Consider the following 19,538-nt stretch of genomic DNA (forward strand, 5'->3'; position numbering starts at 1 on the left):
CCTGAAGACATTTTCTGTTTTTGCCCTTTTTGTATCCCTAGGGCTTAGCATAATGCCTGCCAAGTATCAAATGACCAAGCAAGTGACTTAGAAAAAATTTGGCCTCAGGAGCTAATCCCTAACCTGGAATTTAATCCTTTTTTTTTTTTTTTTTTTTTTTTTTTTTTTTTTAAAATCAATCCTTTTTAATCAGCTTGGTGACTGTACTTGAGGTTGGGGATTGAAAGAGTGGTAGTTAGCTCTTCTGATTTTAGCTCTCCTATTTTTTCCTTTTCAGTTTTTGTTTATTTAGTTTTTTTTTTTTCAGTTGAGATTAGAGTATTTTGTCCCTCACTAGGTACTTAAAATTACCTCATTTCATAGAAAACAGTTCTTTTGTTGTTGTTCCTAAGATGGGCACTATCTCTCACCCATCCCTGTCTTTCTTCAAAGTCATTATGTGTCAGACTTTGCTTTCCCCCTTCTCACCCTTCACCCTGTGTTCTTTCACTGTTTTCTCTGCTTCTTACTCAATTCTGGTATTTTCCTGACTCCTTCTTCCTGATGACTACTTTTCCCTTTTGCCTCCTTGTTCCAGGGGTGTATATACTGTTGTTTTTTCATTCCTCCCCAATCAGTCTCTAGCTTCCTTTTTGGCATTCCTAATTTTGCAGGGTGCTTAGGGACCCTCACCTTTCTCTTGCGACTATAAATGCCATTCAACTACCCCTGTGTTAAGAACTATGCCTGGGTGAAGGGGCAGGTCAATTCTCTGAGAGTCTCCAGAGCTGTGAATCATAACGTGTGAAGGAGTGGCAAAGCAGTCTTTACTAATGCAGATATTGCTTGTGGATTGGGAATGAGATAAATTGGAGGCAGAGGGAAGAGGAGAGAGGTCAGACAACGCAAAAGCCTCTCAGTCTCCTTGTATCATCATCATCCTCTCACATGAAGAGATCCATTCTACAGGCCTGAGTTAGACTTCCAACAGCCACTGGCAGGTGGCTCCTGTATCACAACACCCCTGAGCTCTGCCACTCCCAATGCTGCTCTCCTCTTCCTTGCTAGCTTGGAGTCTATATAGAAGATGATGTTTCCCTGGTAACACAGACAAGAAAGCCTGAAATCCCATGCAACTGCTGCTTAATATGTTTAAAAGCAGACATCAAAATTGGGCAACAAAGCTCCAACTACCTGACAGATTGATTTTGTATATTTTGTAAATCTTGGCCCTGATTCCTTAACCCTAATCTGCTGTAATATCAGGCAAAGTCATGTAGATTTCTGAGTGAAAGATGTCCCATTTGTCTCCCTTTAATCGGTTCAACAAACATGTTAAGGTGTGCATAGGTACTGTGCTGAGCACTGGCGATGTAAAGATAACAATTGTAATCCTTATCCTCAAGGATCTTCCATTTAATGGGGGGGGGGGTTGGAGAGAATATGATGATGATGATAATGATAAGTAGCATTTATATAGCACTTTAAGGAACCCTTTGTCTATTGTTAATTCATTTAATATTCACAATAATCTTGTGAAGTAGGTACATGAGCTGTTGTTATTCAGTCATATCTTCATAACCCCATTTGAGATTTACAAGGCAAAGATACTATAGTAGTTTGCCATTTATTTCTCTAGCTCATTTTACAGATGAGTCAACTGAGTCACAGAGAAGAAAAGTGACTTGCCCAGTGTCACACAGCTAAGTAAGTGTTCGAGGCAAGATACAACCTTTGCTCCTCTTAATGTCAAGAAAAAATTATCATCATAATAATACCTCACATTTATATAACAAACTGAGGTTTATTAAAAAACACTTTTTCATTTGATCTTTAATATTATTCTGAAATCAGTACCACAGGCAATGTTAAATATTATTCCTAGATGAGGAAATAGGATCTGTCAGATCATAATAATTTTTTTTAATTAAAGCTTTTTATTTTCAAAACATACATGGATAATTTTTAACATTTCCTCCTTACAAAATCTTGTGTTCTGAATTTTTTCCCTCCCTTTTCCCCATTCCCCTAGATGTTAAATAATCCAATATAGATCATAACAATTATAATAATAATCTTTGCAACCCTGAAAGCTTTAAGTGATTTGTTTATGGTTGTATTTAAACTCAGGCCTCTTTGACTTCATTTCTACAATTCTTTAACACGAACTATTGCCCAGTCTGTACTGGGCATATGAGAAAATGAAGAATAATAGGGAAAAGAATAGTGGTCGCTGAAAAGATTAGGGAAGGCTTCCAGAAGAAGTGGAACAGAAACAATTTTGAAGAAAAAATAATGTATATTGATAGACTGGGATACCTTTCAGGCAATGGGAACTAGCTTGTGTGAATGTCCAAAGGTGGGAGCTGGACGGTGGTTTTTGATGTCTGCTTTGGCAGAAACCCAGAGTGAAAAAGGAGGCCTTTGTAAGGGAAAGTTCTAGTCAGAGAGTATAGGAAATCAAATGCAAGTCTGGGAAGCCTCTATTTTATCCTAGACGACAGGCAACAGGAGCCACAAAAGGTTGGTGAGCCTGATAGTGACTTGATCAAACTAGCGTCTTAGGAAAATTATTTTGTCAACTACATTGAGAATAAATTGAAGAGGAGAGTGAAGATTGGAAGTGGGAAGACCAATGAGGCAATAATCTAGAGGAGGGGAGAAGAATAGAACTATGTTGGTGACTATATGAATGGAGAAAAGGGGATGTATATGAATTATTACTTTTCTATCTTAGAGGACAAAAGGAAAGTCTTTCTGGAGGACATAACCTTTGAGTTGGGCCTTGAAAAATGAAGGTTAACTCACTCTTCTAGCCAGGCTCCTCCAGGTCTTGTCTTGGTATCCCTGGCACTTTACTTCTTATTATAAGGGCTCAGTCTTTGCTGAATGGAACTTCTATTCTCTGAGAGCTCTCCCTCCATGCTGGAGGGGAAAAGCACAGAATTAGAAAAACAAATACAAAGAAAAAATGCATTTGAACCCTGCTTTGCTTTCTGATACCGTATCCCGTAGTCAGCCTAGGAGGTACTGGAGAATGTGATACTTCCTTGGCCATGCTTTGCACTGTAAATAGGCTGACCTTGAGCACAGTGAAGGGGAAATCAAATACCAGCTTGGTTTTTCTTGGTGAATCTGGCAGTGTGACAGGATCTTTGCATGTGACAGTATTACTAGACAAAAGAAAATTTCTCTCTCTCTCTCTCTCTCACACACACACACACACACACACACATCCATCCCTTTTTCTCCCACCCCCCCAAGTCAAAGATAAAAAAAAAGTCTGGCTATTCAGCCCAATTTTGTCCCTGGGAGCTCACTCCCCATGGGGATGGGTCTGTGTACACTTCTTGGTTTCCTGGTGACAGAGGCTGGCACCAATGTGGAAAGAGGTTGGGCTTGGTTGGCACATTGATGTGCTCCAGCTGCCCCATCCTATCACGAGGCTAGCTTTGTTCACTCTTCAGCCAGACAGTTCTGACTGATGGATGGCAGCTTCTTGACCCTGGGTGTTCTTTTGACATTTGGTGAGGATTTTCTAGTACTGTTAACTAGTTGAAGAGGTTGCTCTTAAAAATTGTTTTTTTCTTTTTTAATTTAGGAAATGTGGCCTTCAGACACAAACCAGCTAGGGAAACTAATGAAAGAGTTAAATATTTCATAGAAAACATTTGATTTGTTATTCATGCTGAGCTTTCTCTTCCCACCCCCACCCTCCATCCTCCCAGTGATGGGAAGAGGTAGGGGAAGAAGTCGAAGACATCATCTTGTGTTGACTTGGATGACTGCCTCATAGGCTTATGAGTGTGACCTAACTACCAGAGACTCAGACAGGCTTTTCTTGAGTTAGGAGACTATTTTACAAATACCTAATTATAATAGAACCACTCACCATCTCTGGGCCTCAGTTTCTTAATCTGTAAAATGAAGGTGTTGAACCAGGTGACCCTTGACTCCTTCTAGATCTGTAATCCCGTAATTCATGAGTCTCAGCTGTTTTTTTTTCCTTTTCTTTTTTTTCTTGAAAGCTGGAAGTTGCCTGTTTGGCCTGGAGAGGGTCTTTTAATGCTATGCTTCCCTCATAGTTAAAGTATTCTGGGAAGTGATTTGCCTGCTAATTATATATGTTTCAATTAGGTCTGTATCTGGGACTTATAGTGTTAGAATATTTCCTAGAATACTGAACAGTTAGTTGACTTGACCAGGATCACAGGAAAGTGATTTCAGAGGCAGCATTCTAACCTAGATTCAAGTGAGAGGCTTGTGTAAATTGGTATTAAAATCTAGAAGAAAAGTGAAATTTGGGAACTACCTCCAAGGAATTTGCAGTCCCTTTAATTAAGAAACATGACAAAGAGACTCTGTAGATCCTAAGTAAGGATAGGTGGTTTGAATGAGCCATGCTGATAGGTATAGAGCAGAAGTAAAATAGCAAGAGCATTTATGGAAGCACAAAATGTAGGATTAAATCTGGCAAAGACCTTAAAGATCTCTCCCTCATTTAACAGATGAGAAAACTGAGGTTCAGAGAGGTTTGTGGTTTGCTCCAGTTTGCACAGCTCCTTGGGTCATCCCTGATATTTTCAATCTTTCTTTTCAGATGTGTGCAATAGTACTGATCTTCCTGAAGTTGAAATCATCAGTCTACTGGAGGAACAACTGCCCCATTACAAGCTAAGAGCAGATACAATCTATGGTTATGACCACGACGACTGGCTCCACACTCCCCTCATTTCTCCTGATGCTAATATCGACCTAACAACTGAACAGATAGAAGAGACGCTGAAGTATTTTCGTAAGTGACCATCCTTTTTTAGAGCTTATAGTACTGTTTTAGTTTGGCATTACAGTTACCATGATTGAGGATGTTTTTAAACCAATTAGCATAATCCATTAAAATATTTTATTTTTCAATCAACAAGCATATATTTTCTCTCTTCCCTCCATTTAGAAGATGAAAAAGAATTAAAAAGCTGATTAAAAGTATGCATAGTCAATCTATCCAAATAAATTCGTGCATTGGTCATGTCTAAAAATGTTTATTCATTCTACATCTTGAATCTATCACATCTTTGTCAAGAGATGGAGTACTAGAGAGCATCTAGAATTAAGATTAGCCATTGCATTGATCAGAGTGCTTGTCTCTCAAACTTATCAGTCTTTAGAATGGTGTTGTTACCATATATATTTATTATATTATGTAACATATATATGTATATATATACATATATATATATATGTAATTATTATTATTATCTTGGTTCTGCTCACTTCATTCTGTATCATTTCATATAAATCTTCCCAGATTTCTGTAAAGCCATCCCCTTTTATAATTTCTTAAACAATATCATATTACTTCATCACATTAAGTCCTTCTGCAGTTATTGGGCACCCTCCGAGTTTCTAGTTCTTTGCCACTATAAAAAGAGTTGCTATAAATATTTTTGTACATATAGGTCTTTTTCCTCTTTGGAGTCTTGGTCTGGCAAGGGGAGCAAAGAGCTTGCAAAATTTAGTGAGTCTGGGGACATAGTTTCATTTTGTTTTCCAGAATGGGTATACTGTTTCAATATATTTCTTCTTTCATCTATAATGAAGTTATTAAAGAAACTGTTAAGAGTTGAATTAGTCAATCAACAGTATTGATTAAGTACCTACTATGTTTTAGGAACTGAAAAGACAAACAGACTATATGTTGTTCATTTTGTTAAATATTTCCTAATTACATTTTAATCTGGTCCTAGAGGCACTTGGGAATATTGTTGGACCTCCTGTTTGACATGTGTAGAGAGCAATTAGGTGGCACAGAGAATAGAGAGCCAGATTTTGAATTAGGAAGACTCTTCTTGAGTTTAAATCTGGTCTTAGATACTTATTAGCTGTATGACCCCAGGCAAGTTACTTTGCCTCAGTTTCTTCATCTGTAAAGTGAACTGCAAAAGGAAATGGCAAGCCATTTCAGTATCTTTACCAAGAAAACTCCAAATGGGGGCATTAAAAGTCAACCATGACTGAAAAACAACTAAAGTGGGAAACTCTATTTTTGATTTTATTTTTTTTAAGTGTTAGAGATGGGATCTGAACCTAAGCCTTGTACATCATTAGATTTTCTATGCCATGCTGGTTTCTTAATTTCATTATTAATATTATAATAATTAATATAAGTGACATGATATTAGATTAAGGACCAGAGTTGGAATCAGGAAGATTTAGCTTCAGGGCTTTGACATACACTAGCAATGTGACCCTGGACAAATCATTTATGTTTTCTAATAAGTATTCTTTTTCTTTTTTTCTTAAAGCTTTTTAGTTTCAAAACATATGCATGGATAATTCTTCAACATTAACCCTTGTAAAATCCTTCTCCTTTCCCCCCCTCCCCTCCCCAGAGAGCAAGTAGTCCAATTTATGCAACAAGTATTCTTTCTTCTGTACTATATCTTCCAATCTCAAAGACAATTTGATGTTAAATAACTTGTTCCTAATGAACTTAATCTTCAGTGGTAAAGGAAATTTCCACATTGGGAATTTTCTTACAGTTCTGAGCCCTACTCTTTCCTCCTCCCTACTCCCCCATAATTCCCCCAAATCATAATGACCAGATTATAGGATCATTGATACAGACTTGGAGAAACCCAGAAGATGATCTTTTTTCAGTATCTTCATTTTACAGATGAGAAAACTTGAACCTTGGAAAGCTCAAATGATTTGTCCAAGATTGACTAAGAGGTAGCAGATAAGATTTGAACTCGGGTCTTCTAATGTCAGTTTCAGCCATCCTCTCCCCCACTCTGCCATACCACTTCCCATTATAATTAGCTGATTGCCTAGTGAGTCACCTTTTTCAGATTATGTTCATATATAATATGTTCTTTACGTGGTGGTAGGTTAGGTGACGCCTCATTAATCTGGATATTGCCAATTTGAATTTGATGACAATTCAAAGCAGACTGTCCTGACAAAATGCACTTCTGTCATATCTGATGAAAAATCCCCAAAACATTCCCTAGCCTCTTAAAGAATCAACTTCAGTGGCATCTGTTTACACATTGAGTATTTAATTACAAATGATTCTTTGGTACTCATTAACATGGGCCCAGGAGCCCTGCCTGTTCTCAGCACAGTTGTCAGTAATTAGTTTGCGTGACTGAAATAATTCTCTTTAAAACATTTCTCTTTAAAACACAACAAAAATTTCTATCCTTCATTGGGCTTATGAGTTCATTCTAAATGCATGTGGTTTTACTTTGTTATTCCCAGTGAGCTCTTTTTCTTACTATTGGCTTGTAAAGAGTCAAAAGGCTTTAAAATGACCTGTGCATTTTGTCCTTGACATATACCTCAGACACCTGGTGGGGGCAGGAGACCATGTAGGGTGAGTCCATGCTGAAACTGAGAAAAATGTAAATATGAATCTGTCATTTATTAACCCAGGAAGGTGACTCCTGTGACATACAGAAAGCACCTTGCCAGGTCACTTATTTTGTTTATACTGTCTGTCACCAGGCAGTTGGGATATTATGGGCAAAACAGGAACAAAGTTCTTGTTGATTGACTTTTACTATTTTCTTTTTACTTTTTTAGAATGGAAAAAAATCCTTTCCCTCCTACTTTCTTGTAAACATTCTTACTACCCCGAGACAAAAATGTTTTTGCTTCTCGGGGCTGCCTTTGAATTTGACTGTGGCCATATAAAAAAAAAAAAAAAGCCCCTAAACGGAATGCAGATCAGAGGGAATAATCATTTTAGAGACTGTATTTATCATCAGAAAGCATTCAGAGATCTGAAAGTTGGATAGAGACACCTAAAAAAAGGACATGGAAATGTCCTGGGTTGATAGTTAAGTAAAAGCTTTCCTTGATGGATTTGGAAGAAGAACAATGAGATGTTGATGAGAATTGGGACTTGTTCTATGGGCCTATGTTATGTTTCATTTAAGTTGAATCCATGTATACTTCTGCATCTTGCTGCTCTATGATAAGCACATAGTGGTGAGTGCATAGTAGGTACCAATTCTTTAAAGATTTTCACTTTCCTTTGTGTGTAGGCACATCATCCTATAGATGTAGATCACAGCTTTCCCCTTCTTTGGAGGGGTTCTTGTCCCCTGGTGATCATCACCCTCTGGGGATGAGGCTTTCATACTTTCTCAGTTTGGAACTCAGGCAGACTGCTGAACCATTTCAAAAAGCTTTCCAGCTTGGTCAGCCCCAGCCAAAATTCTTCCTCCTACTGGAAACCTTTCCTAATTAATCCCTTTTCATTTTAATATATTCCCTTTGTGGATTATTTCCAATTTGTCCTATAAATATCTTGTTTGTACATAATTATCTCCTCCACTAGACAGTGAGCATTTTTACCTTTCTTTGAGGAGGTAGATGACTCAGTGAATATATCCCTGGCCCTAGTCAGGAATACATAAGTTCAAATACTGCCTCAGATACTAACCAGCTGGAGAAGTCACTCAACCACTTTCTGCTTCACTTTCCTAAAATGTAAAATGAGGATAATAACACCTACTTCAGAGGTGCTTAATAAGTACTTATTGATCGGCTAATGTAGTTGGCCTTGAACTCTATTATTATATAGCCTTTAAGAAGATGGGTATATTCAAAGCATAGTGCAAGTCTGAAACACTAAATTTAGCATTTTATCACAGTCTTGTATTGACTCAAATACGGGTCATTCTTCTTGAAATCTTGCTTTTTAGTCATTTCAGTCATGTCTTGAGTCTGTGACCCCATTTTGGGTTTTTCTTGGCAAAGCTACTGAAGTAGTTTTGCCATTTCCATCTACAGCTCATTTAATAGATGAGGAAACCGAGGCAAACAGGGATAAGTGATTTGGCCAGGCTCACATAACTAGTAAGTGTCTGAGACTGGATTTTTAAATCCAGAAGATGAGCCTTCCTGACTCCAGTGCTCCATCCTACTTGTGAGTACTTTCTATGTACCAGACACTGTGCCAGATGCTAGGGGATCCATTATAAAATCTATCTGTTCTTAGTATGATGGGTAGACAAGCCATATTTTAAGATGAGCTGGAAGAAACTTTAGAGGTTAGTTAGTCTAATTCCCTAATTTTACATTTAAGGAAAATTGAGATCTAAAGATGTCATATGATTTTTAACCTGAGCTCATATAGTAAATTTGGAGAGTCAAGTCTTTTTTTTTTCTAATAATATTTTATTTTCCCCCCAAATACACATAAAGATAATGCTTTTACTATCTCAGTAGATAAATGCTTTTGTTTCTCAGGGCTATCTTTGAATTTGACTATGAAAAAGAGAGCCCTAAACTGAAGGCAGATCATTCAGGTTTTAAACTATATTCATTTCTGCAAGATTTTATGTTCCTATTTTTTCTCTTTCCCTCTTTTCTCACTCCTTTCCTCAAGATAGCAATCTGATATAACTTATACATATACAATATTTTAAACATATTCCCATATTAGTTATGTTGTGCAAGAAAAATTAGACCAAATAGGGAAAAACAATGAGAAGGAAAAAAGCAAGCGAACAAGAAAAAGTGAAAATAGTGTGCTTTGATCTACTTTCAGTTCCCATAGTTCTTTTTTTTTTTTTTTTTTAGAAATGAACGGCATTTTCTATCTCAAGATTATTGGAATTGTCTTGGATCGCTGTATTGATGAGAAGTTCTAAGTCTCATAGTTGATTATCACATAATCTTGCTGTTTTTCTATACAGTGTTTCCTGGTTCTGCTTACTTCACTCAGCATCAGTTTTTGTAAGTCTTTTCAGGCTTTTCTGAAATGAGCAGTAATATTCCATTACTTTTATATATATAACTTATTCATTTCCCCATCTGATGAACATCCTTCAATTTCCACTTCAAGAGAGCTGCTACAAACATTTTTGCACATATGAGTCCTTTTCCATCTTTTATGATCTCTTTAGAATATAGACCCAGTAGTGAGACTTCTGGATCAAAAGGTATGCACAGTTTTATAGCCCTCTGGGCATAGTTCTAAACTGGAGAGTCAAGTTTTGAACCCAGGTCACAGTGTATAGAACGTTGGTCCGGATTAAAATCCATCTTCAGATACTTATTATCTGTGTAACTTCACATAAGTGGAACTTATCTCTCTCTCAGTTTGAGTTTCCTCATTTGTATAATGAGGATTTGTCCTCACTAACTTTCAATATCCCTTCCAGTCCTACATCTGTGATCCTGTTATTTTTTCTGACTATAAGCTTTTTTTCTTCTGTACTATGAGACTTCAAACCAGGATATTGAACATAAGAAAAAAAGCTTTCACAACAAACATATGTATTTTTATGGGTAAATTTTTGTAATTGCTTCTTTCCTAACCTATTCCCATGGACAGTTTAAATTAATTTACTTATGATTTAAACTAAACAAGGCCTCTCTTTGTCTACCTCTCAGTCATGGGGAAAAGGTGATCTCTAATGCCTGCCTGATACTTTCCATTCCTAATCTCACATATTTTCCTTTTAAAATAGCTTCTCCATCATTGAAAGTGTTTCACAAGGATTTTGTGACTGCTAGGAAGCAAATCAGAGGAAAATCTGGATTAGGTGTCAGAATTGATGAAAAATCTTTCTCTCCCTTCTCTCTATTCTGGAGGCTTTGTTTTTGTTTTGTTTTGTTTTGTTTTGTTTTGATAAAACCAGTTCTCAAATAGCTGTAGCTAAGAACAAAGAGGGTCCCCACATCTGATTTGGCTCTTCCCATTTTACTGAATGGTCAAATAAACTTTTCTATAGGGAAAATGATGGATCTCTTTTTTGTCTTCTTTCCTCTCTCTCTCTCCTTTCTTCAGTCCCTCTCTCCCTTCTTCCTTTTTCCCTCCCTTTTTCCCTCTCTTCCTCCCTCCCTTCCTTCCTTCCAATGGTGTAAATAGCCAGTGTCATAAATGAATATTTAAATATGTCCACAATAATTTTGCTCACTTTGGAATATCTCACTTATCTTGAATATCTCACATAACTAATTAGCTGCCAAATCATGCTGATTCCACCTCCACAATATGCTTGCTACATCTGTTCCCCTTTTGCTACTCATGGCCACCACCCTAATTCAGGCTCTCTCCCCCTCTCACCAGTACCTTGTATTTGCTCTTCTTGCCTCCATTCTCTCTTCTTGATAATCCATCTTCTACATAGTTGCCACATAATTATTCCAAAAGCAAAAATATAACATTCTACCCTTCAAGAAGCTTCTGTTTCTTGTTTTTAAGGATACAATGCAAGCTGCATTGGACATTTAAAGTCCTTCAAAATCTGGCTTTCTGCTAACATATTACACACTGCTCCCCTTCATACTTTTAAAAACATTAATGAATAATGGGGAATCTTTTCATTTTTATACCTTTCAGTTAATTGGGCAGCAGAGAGGATATGATTTAATGGAGAAAAGTGTGTTGGAGAAAAAGCCTTCCTGTTTTCTTTCTCATATTTTCATTAACAATATCTCTAGCTTGTACACAAATAATTTTCACAAATAAATTAGAGCATATATGGACATTCACATTTATCATAAATATATATATATATACACTTACAATACCATTAAGATATATAGAGAATCAATATACTTGACCTTTCAAAGCCTCCAGTCAGAATTTTCAAAACTTCCTATCCTGATGATGAATCATTGTTTTCTTAAAAAAAGGGGGAAAGAGAATTTTTTTGTTTTTTCCAGTTGTTACAAACTCTTCATGACCTCATTTTGGATTTCATGGTTGTCATTTCCTTCTCCAGCTCATTTTTCAAATGAGGAAACTGAGGCAAACAGAGTTAAGTGATTTGCCCATAGTCACAGAGCTGGTAAGTGTCTGAGGCTGGATTTGAACTGAGATCTTCTTGACTCCAGGCTGGGCACTCTTATTTTTTGTGCCACCTAGCTGTCTTATAACCATATGTATAACCATATATATATATATATATATATACATATATATATATATATATGTATATATATATATATACACATATCAAAGTTATGCTGATTATTAAAATCATAGAAAACAGGGAGAAAGGATCTACATTTATGGAACTTAAGTAAACAACTAAAACCCAACCTTTCCCAGAAAAACCCATGTTATCCTTCCTACAAGGGAGTCAGCCTCAGTAGTTTCTGTGCTAGAATCACTTTCAATGTCTGTCAGCTAAACGGCCACTTCATTTTTTTCCACGCCTCAGGTCTTCTGGTAACCTTATTAAGATGCCAAGAGAAAGAGGTGTGTGTTCCTGGCAGGCTTGCCAATCCTATCTGGGTGCTGAGGGCGCCTGCTTTCAGAATGCCTTCCTCTTAGTGTTTAGCTTTTCTAGACCATATTTCACTCATTTACACTTAAAAAAATGAGACAATGAAAGCAAAAAGTCCAAGCACTCTCATTTTGCAAGTGTCACAGCCCAGAGACATTGAACCTTCTCTTGGGTCACACAGCTAGAAAGTATCCGAGACTTGGATCTTCCTGATTCCAGAGTTCTACACCACATTGTCTGCACTTCCCATTCAACAAACAATTATCAGCTTTTATAGCTTACGTTTCAGTCTTTCCCTTCAAAGAGTTCCTGTTCTGATTTTTTTAAAATTTAGGAACAATGATTTGGTACCAGTTTCCTAGATCCTTACTGCTCTTAAATCCCGTTGCCCTGAACATACTTTTGGGATTTTAAAGTGATCCTGGCCTACTTGGTGGTCTTAGGACTTAGACGAAGTAGATTTTAGCACTCTCATCTCCTGCCTTCCAAGTACTTTTATTGGCTGTTCTCCATGCCCAGAACTCTCTCCCTTCTCATTTCTGCCTCCTGGCTTCTTTTAAATTCCCATATCAAATTTCTGCAAGAAGCCTTTCTCAGTCTTTCTTCTCAATTCCTTCCCTCAGTTGTTTCTCTCCAGTTTATCCCATCTCTATCTTGTCTTTCCAGAGCTATTTGTAGTTGGGGGTTGCCTCCCTCATTAGGCTTCGAGCTCCTTAAAAACAGGGACTGTCTTTTGTCTTTCTTTGCATCCCCAGAGCTTAGCACAGAGCTTGGCACATAGTAGGCCCTTTACAAATGTCGGTTGATTCTGATTAAAGTGAATGTGACTTCCTCTTTTCTTGCTGCGTTATTGAATTAGTGTAGCAAGATCACTGCTCCCTGATCCCTCTTTCTTATGGGCTTCCAAGGTCACAGAGTAACATAGGCTAAATCTGGATTTAAATCTATGATTGAGGTGGTCTAGCTCTGGTTAAACAGGAGTAAGGACAAGCTTTTTGGGCTTGCATTGGTTAAGTGTCTCTCTCTTGCCTCCCCCTATGGTAATATTGGACATTATATTTCCTCTGCCAAATTCTTCTTTCTGCCCTTCCCTATGTCACTGGCAGATATCTTCCTTTCTTCTCCTTCCTTTCCCTTCAATGTCAATCAATCATTCTCCATTCCTCCTTTATTTACTTTCATTATACAACCATTAACATTCATCTGCATTAATAACCCCTGCACCTGTCTTTGGTCCAAAGTTAGTATCTTCAGTCAGATGCTGATCATCCTTGGGATCACATTAAAGCCCTGATTCCTTTTGGTGTTTCTTCCCATCATTTTTTCTTACTGCTCTTATTTTCCTTTCTTCTTGCTTCATTTCAACCCTGACAAACAAGCATCCATCTTTAAAATGCAGCTCCGTCTCTCATCAAATAAGGTTGGGGAGGGAACAGATCAGCAGCCAGGTGTGTTGCCATGCTGTGTCCTTATGGGTAAGCCAGCTATTGCCAAAGCAGACCCCTTTAGTCCAGGTTAACCCCTTGTTGACTATAACAATGAGAAGAAGAGCTCTGAATTAAAATTCTGGTTTCTGCCTTAAAATGGCAATGTGGCCTTGGGTAAGTCAATCAGCCAACCAATAAACATGACCTCTTTGGGGGTCACAGAGTCAAAATCAAATAATTCCTGGACGGGGCTCTTTTCAACAATTAGATGATTCAGGCCAGTTCTAGTGACCTTGTGATTAAGAGAGCCATCTGTACCCAGAGAGAGGACTGTGGGAACTAAGTGAGAATCACAACATAGCATTTTTACTCTTTCTGTTGTTATTTGTTTGCATTTTGTTTTCTTTCTCAGTTTTTTCCCTTTTTGATTTGATTTTTCTTGTGCAGCATAATTGTGGAAATATCTATAGAAGAATTTCAGATGTTTATATTGAATTGCTTGCTGTCTAGGGAGGATTTGGGAGAAGTGGGGGGAATTAGAACCCAAGATTTTGCAGGGGTTAATGTTGAAACATTATCCATGCATGTGTTTTGAAAATAAAAAAGCTTTAATAAAAAAAAATAAAATCATTCCTGCTCTCAAGGAGTGTGCATTTTATTGAGAGACAGTTGCTACCGTTTTGTTTTTCTCACTACTCTCTTTTCCCTTTCATCCTGCTTTGATCCAATGCAGACAATCAGGCACCACTCTTTAGGATGCAGCCATGTCTCTGGGTTTGAGAAATTTGAGAAACCTCAGAAATCTGGGTTTGAATTTCAGCCCTCACCAGCTGTATGAGCATGAGGAAATTACTTAACCTCTTTGAGCCTCAATTTCCTCATCTTGGAAATAGTTAATAGGACCTGGGCTAGCTATTTTTCAGGGTTATTATAAAGGTCAAGTGAGATAATGGTTGGCACCATGTAAAATGCTTAGTAACCCTAAAAGCAATCTATAAATGTCAGCTGTTATTTGTCTCTTTTTGGTATTTTGAGTGAAAACATTTAAGAAAATCAATACATTGATGAGTTTACTGTATTTGTATTTAAAGATTCTGATGTCAGATACCCTCCAAAGACAAAGAGACATCTTTGCTCTTGTCTTTTTAACCAAAAGTCAGATGCACAAAGGTATTTCATAACCAGAGTAGTCTTTTCTTCAAAATAGCCTCTTTCCTTGTTGCTAATGGATCAGTTGATAGGCTTGAACTTGAAGATCATACAGCTGATATGTTGGAATCCAAGGATGGGAGGCTAGCTGGGAAAATGGGTTCCTGACCAGCAGATCCTTCCACTGTTTTTCAAGATCTCCCCCACTAATGCAGTTTCTCTGTATGATCTTCATCAGATGTTGGTGCAGAAAAAGCCCACCTTTTGGCCTAGCTAATTGTGACGAGCCTCTCTGGACTTAACAAGACTGCTCCTTGCATCAGAGACATCAGGCCGTTATTTCCAGGTTGATAGCTAAAATCCCTATAGGACTTTTTCTCCATGCTGAAGAGGATTGGTAGAGGGAAGTAGGGTTGTATAAGCCAGGAGAAGAGATGTGTAGAGGGTACACACTTGCAATTATTGAATATATGATGGGTTGTCATTCTACTTGACCTTAAAGGATCAAAACTAATATCAATGATCATAAGCTATTGGGAGGAATATTTTAAGACAATATAAGTAAATAAATATAAGATAGTGTAGTAAGATCTGTGTTCAAAAGTGGCCCCACATACTTTCTGTATGATTATGGGGACAAGTCATTTGCCTCAGTTTCTTCATTTGTAAAATGAGCTGGAAAAGAAAATGGCAAACTAGTCCAGTATCTTTGCCAATAAAACCCCAAATGGGATAACAGAAAGTTGCACATGACTTGCAATGGCTTAACAATAAAATGGCTTAACAATAAAAAATTAAAACTTCCTAATTTGTTTGAGTTTTATATCTGTAATTTCACTGGTATAGGGCATTCCTGCTTCAAATGCAGATTGTCATCTCTTCTGAGACTCAAGGACTTTTTGTCACTTATTGTTACCCTATCTGTTAAATAACAGGACTAACCTACAGGATTTCAAAGATCTCCTTCGGCTCTGAAATCCTAGGATTCAGAATTTTCCAAGTTATCTGGATAGAGTTTGTCCTACAACTATAAATGCTATTGAATAAAAGACTCATAAATCTAACCATGTGCCCATTGTACTGTCATTTGGATCTGGATCTGTTATTTCATTGCTTTAGGCATTAATTAATTAGGGTTGCTGATTAGTGTCTGTAACTTAGTCTTAAATAGTGTCCTGGGGTACCGAGAGGTTGAGATTTGCCCATGAATATAGGGGTATAATGTCAGAGACAAGATTGAACTTAAATCTTTCTGACTTTGAGGAAAACAATTTATTTTCATTTGCCAAGCTTTTCCCATACATATTAAAATAAATCATGTGTTTTTCAAATTTACTAATGAACGACAGAAACCTGATAATAGGGAGCCACTGAAATTTTTAGAGCAGGGAAGTGGCTCATCAGATTTGTATATTAAGAAACTTTTGAGGTGCAGCTAGCAAGATGGTACAGATGCTGCCCTGAAGTTAGGAGAATCTGAGTTCAAATCTGGCCTCAGACACTTAATACTAGCTGTATGACCCTGGGCAAGTCACTTAACCCCAATTGCCTCAGCAACAACAACAATAACAAAAAAAGTTATGAGGTTTTTTTTTACAACATAGAGCCTAGCCATTGGTTTAACTTGCTGGAAAGTTTTCTGAGCTTTTTAATACAACAGATTTGTTAGATGTAGCACTTTTTAAATTCAAGATTTCCTTTTCTGGCTACCTTGAGAACCAATGCTCTTATAGTTTGCAGCTGTGTTGGCTCTGAGACAAATACACATGTGCAACATGATCATAAATAGTTATAGTAACAGAAGCTAATTTTTTTTCCTGTGGTATGTATGTGTAAAATGATCATCACTGTCCATTGTGTGCAGTTACTTTTTATAGTTCTTCAGTTTCTGAGATCTTCCTGATATTACCATCCTATTTATTATTATCTCTACTAGACAATTACAAGTTGTTCAAAATATAATAGCATTTTGCCTGAACTGTAAGAAACATCAAGAAGTCACAAATATTTTCTTATAGAAGTTTATCTTTTTTTTTTTCCTTTCGTCTTTTGGTTGTTTTGTGTGGTAATTGGGCTTAAGTTACTTGGCCAGGATCACAGAGTTTGAAGTCAATTTTTGAACTTGGGTCCTTCTGGCTCCAGAAGTACTTTATCCACTGTGTCACCTACCTGCCCCCAAATTGAATTTATTTATTTATTTTTAAAATCAGATCCATAAAAAAAAATCAAACAAAAGGCTATTAGAATTATTTGGAAGGCAATACACAAATTTAAGGGTTTTGTTTATTGTGGAAGAAAATATAAAAATGAGTTATTTTAATTTGCTTTAATGTAGCCATCGTGTATTTTATATTCTTGGAGCAGTCCATTTTGTAGCAGTTCTTCTCATTTCCCATTTTTTCTCTAAATTTGTCATCTTTTAAAAATTTCTACCTTTAATAACATTATATATACACATATATATTTACTTATAATGCAATTATATTAGATCATGTCCATATGCTACAGTATGTTCAGCTATTGAACAATCTTTGGACTACTGGTGTTTTTAATTTTTGATTTTTTTTGCAATCATACATGTAAGAAACAATATATTATTTTTAAAAATTTTTAAAATTATTTTAAAATTAATTTTATAATTATACATTTTTGACAGTATATATGCATGAGTAATTTTTTTATATAACATTATCCCTTGTATTCATTTTTCCAAATTTACCCCTCTCTCCCTCTACTCCCTCTCTTAGATGACAGGCAATCCCATACATTTTACATGTGTTACAGTATAACCTAGATATAATATATGTGTGTAAATCCAATTTTCTTGTTGCACGTTAAGAATTGGATTCCGAAGGTATAAGTAACCTGGGTAGATAGACAGTAGTGCTAACAGTTTACATTCAATTCCCAGTGTTTCTTCTCTGGGTGTAGCTACCCCTGTCCATCATTGATCAACTGGAAGTGAGTTGGTTTTTCTTTATGTTGAAGATTTCCACTTCCATCAGAATACATCCTCATACAGTATTGTTGTTGAAGTGTATAGTGATCTTCTGGTTCTGCTCATTTCACTCAGCATCAGTTCATGTAAGTCTCTCCAAGCCTCTCTGTATTCCTCCTGCTGGTCATTTCTTACAGAGCAATAATATTCCATAACATTCATATACCATAATTTACTCAACCATTCTCCAATTGATGGACATCCATTCATCTTCCAGTTTCTAGCCACTACAAAAAGAGCTGCCACAAACATTTTGGCACATACAGGTCCCTTTCCCCTCTTTAGTATTTCTTTGGGATATAAGCCCAATAACAGCAATGCTGGATCAAAGGGTATGCACAGTTTGATCACTTGTTGGGCATAGTTCCAGATTGTTCTTCAGAATGGCTGGATTCTTTCACAACTCCACCAATAATGTATTAGTGTCCCAGTTTTCCCACATCCCCTCCAACATTCGTCATCTTAGCCAATCTGACAGGTGTGTAGTGGTATCTCAGAGTTGTCTTAATTTGCATTTCTCTGATCAGTAGTGATTTGGAACACTCTTTCATGTGAGTGGAAATAGTTTCAATTTCATCATCTGAGAATTGTCTGTTCATATCCTTTGACCATTTATCTATTGGAGAATGATTTGATTTCTTATAAATTAGGGTCAGTTCTCTATATATTTTGTAAATGAGACCTTTATCAGAACCTTTAACTGTAAAAATATTTTCCCAATTTGTTACTTCCCTTCTAATCTTGTTTGCATTAGTTTTGAGAAACACAATATCTTAGCAAGAACTTTACTGACTCACTAATTGATGAATGCAGGAAAGATTTATTTTACATTCTTCCAAGAATCGGTACCTAAGCAAGTAGACACGCCTTTGAAACTTCAAAGGCAGCATTTTCTTTCCTATCCTGAAGCACAAGTCGCTCCCGTGATTCCCTACTAATTGGATGTTATAGAAGTTACAGAATGTGACTCTGCACCCCTCATCCCTGTTCCCAAAAAGTTTACATTCTAGAAGGGTGAAGATCATAGTGGAGGGTTAAGGACAAAGAACAAAAGATTCTTTTCAAATTTCAGGCCACCACCCCTGATTACAAAAGTCAGTCCCTGCCCCCAAGGAGCTCATGTTCTTTTGGGGGAACATAAACTCCATACTTAATTATTCTTTGATGTCCATGTGGGTTTGTTTTCTGATTTAAATTTCATTTCTTCAATTTAATTTTCATAACTGTGCAAACCCCAAATGCCCATCCATTTCTCACAACACACAAAATGTAGCTATAAATCTTTTGGCATGTATAATTTTTATTTCTTTGACCTCCTTAATGGTTTGTCAGTGGGCACATTTATGCCCAGGGATCACCGGAATCAGAGGGGATGACTTTTCTTATCTGTTTGCAAATTGTCTTTCACTCTGGTTGGATCAACTCACAGCTCAACCAGGTATGTCTGTCTAGCATGGACTTTTTTCATCTTTGTCTTTGCCAAGTGGTATGATGCAAAACCTTAGAGTTTTTAATTTTCATTCCTTTTCTTAGTGAATTGAAGCATCTTTTATACGGTTACTGATTGAAGTTTGGAAACTATTTTCACATCCTTTGACCACTATCTATTGAAGAATGCCTTTTGGTCTCACATATTTGTGTCTTTTCCCTATACATTTTCTTTCCCAAAGATACTTCATGCAATTTTGTTTTTGTTCCTCCTCTCCACAACCTCTTTTTATTTATAGATTTAGA

The 19,538-nt window shown here is 36.8% G+C and overlaps 1 protein-coding gene across 1 annotated transcript in view; it reads left to right on the plus strand.

Moving 5' to 3' along the window:
• The window catches only part of TRAK1 (trafficking kinesin protein 1), a 166,563-nt gene that overhangs the window by 55,232 nt on the left and 91,793 nt on the right, over positions 1-19,538 (plus strand). The window contains 1 exon segment of the mRNA XM_074272180.1: positions 4,580-4,774. The gene's annotated coding sequence lies outside the window, so the exon portion shown is untranslated.

Source organism: Sminthopsis crassicaudata, chromosome 5 (assembly GCF_048593235.1).
Source record: "Sminthopsis crassicaudata isolate SCR6 chromosome 5, ASM4859323v1, whole genome shotgun sequence".
NCBI classification, from domain to species: Eukaryota; Metazoa; Chordata; class Mammalia; order Dasyuromorphia; family Dasyuridae; genus Sminthopsis; species Sminthopsis crassicaudata.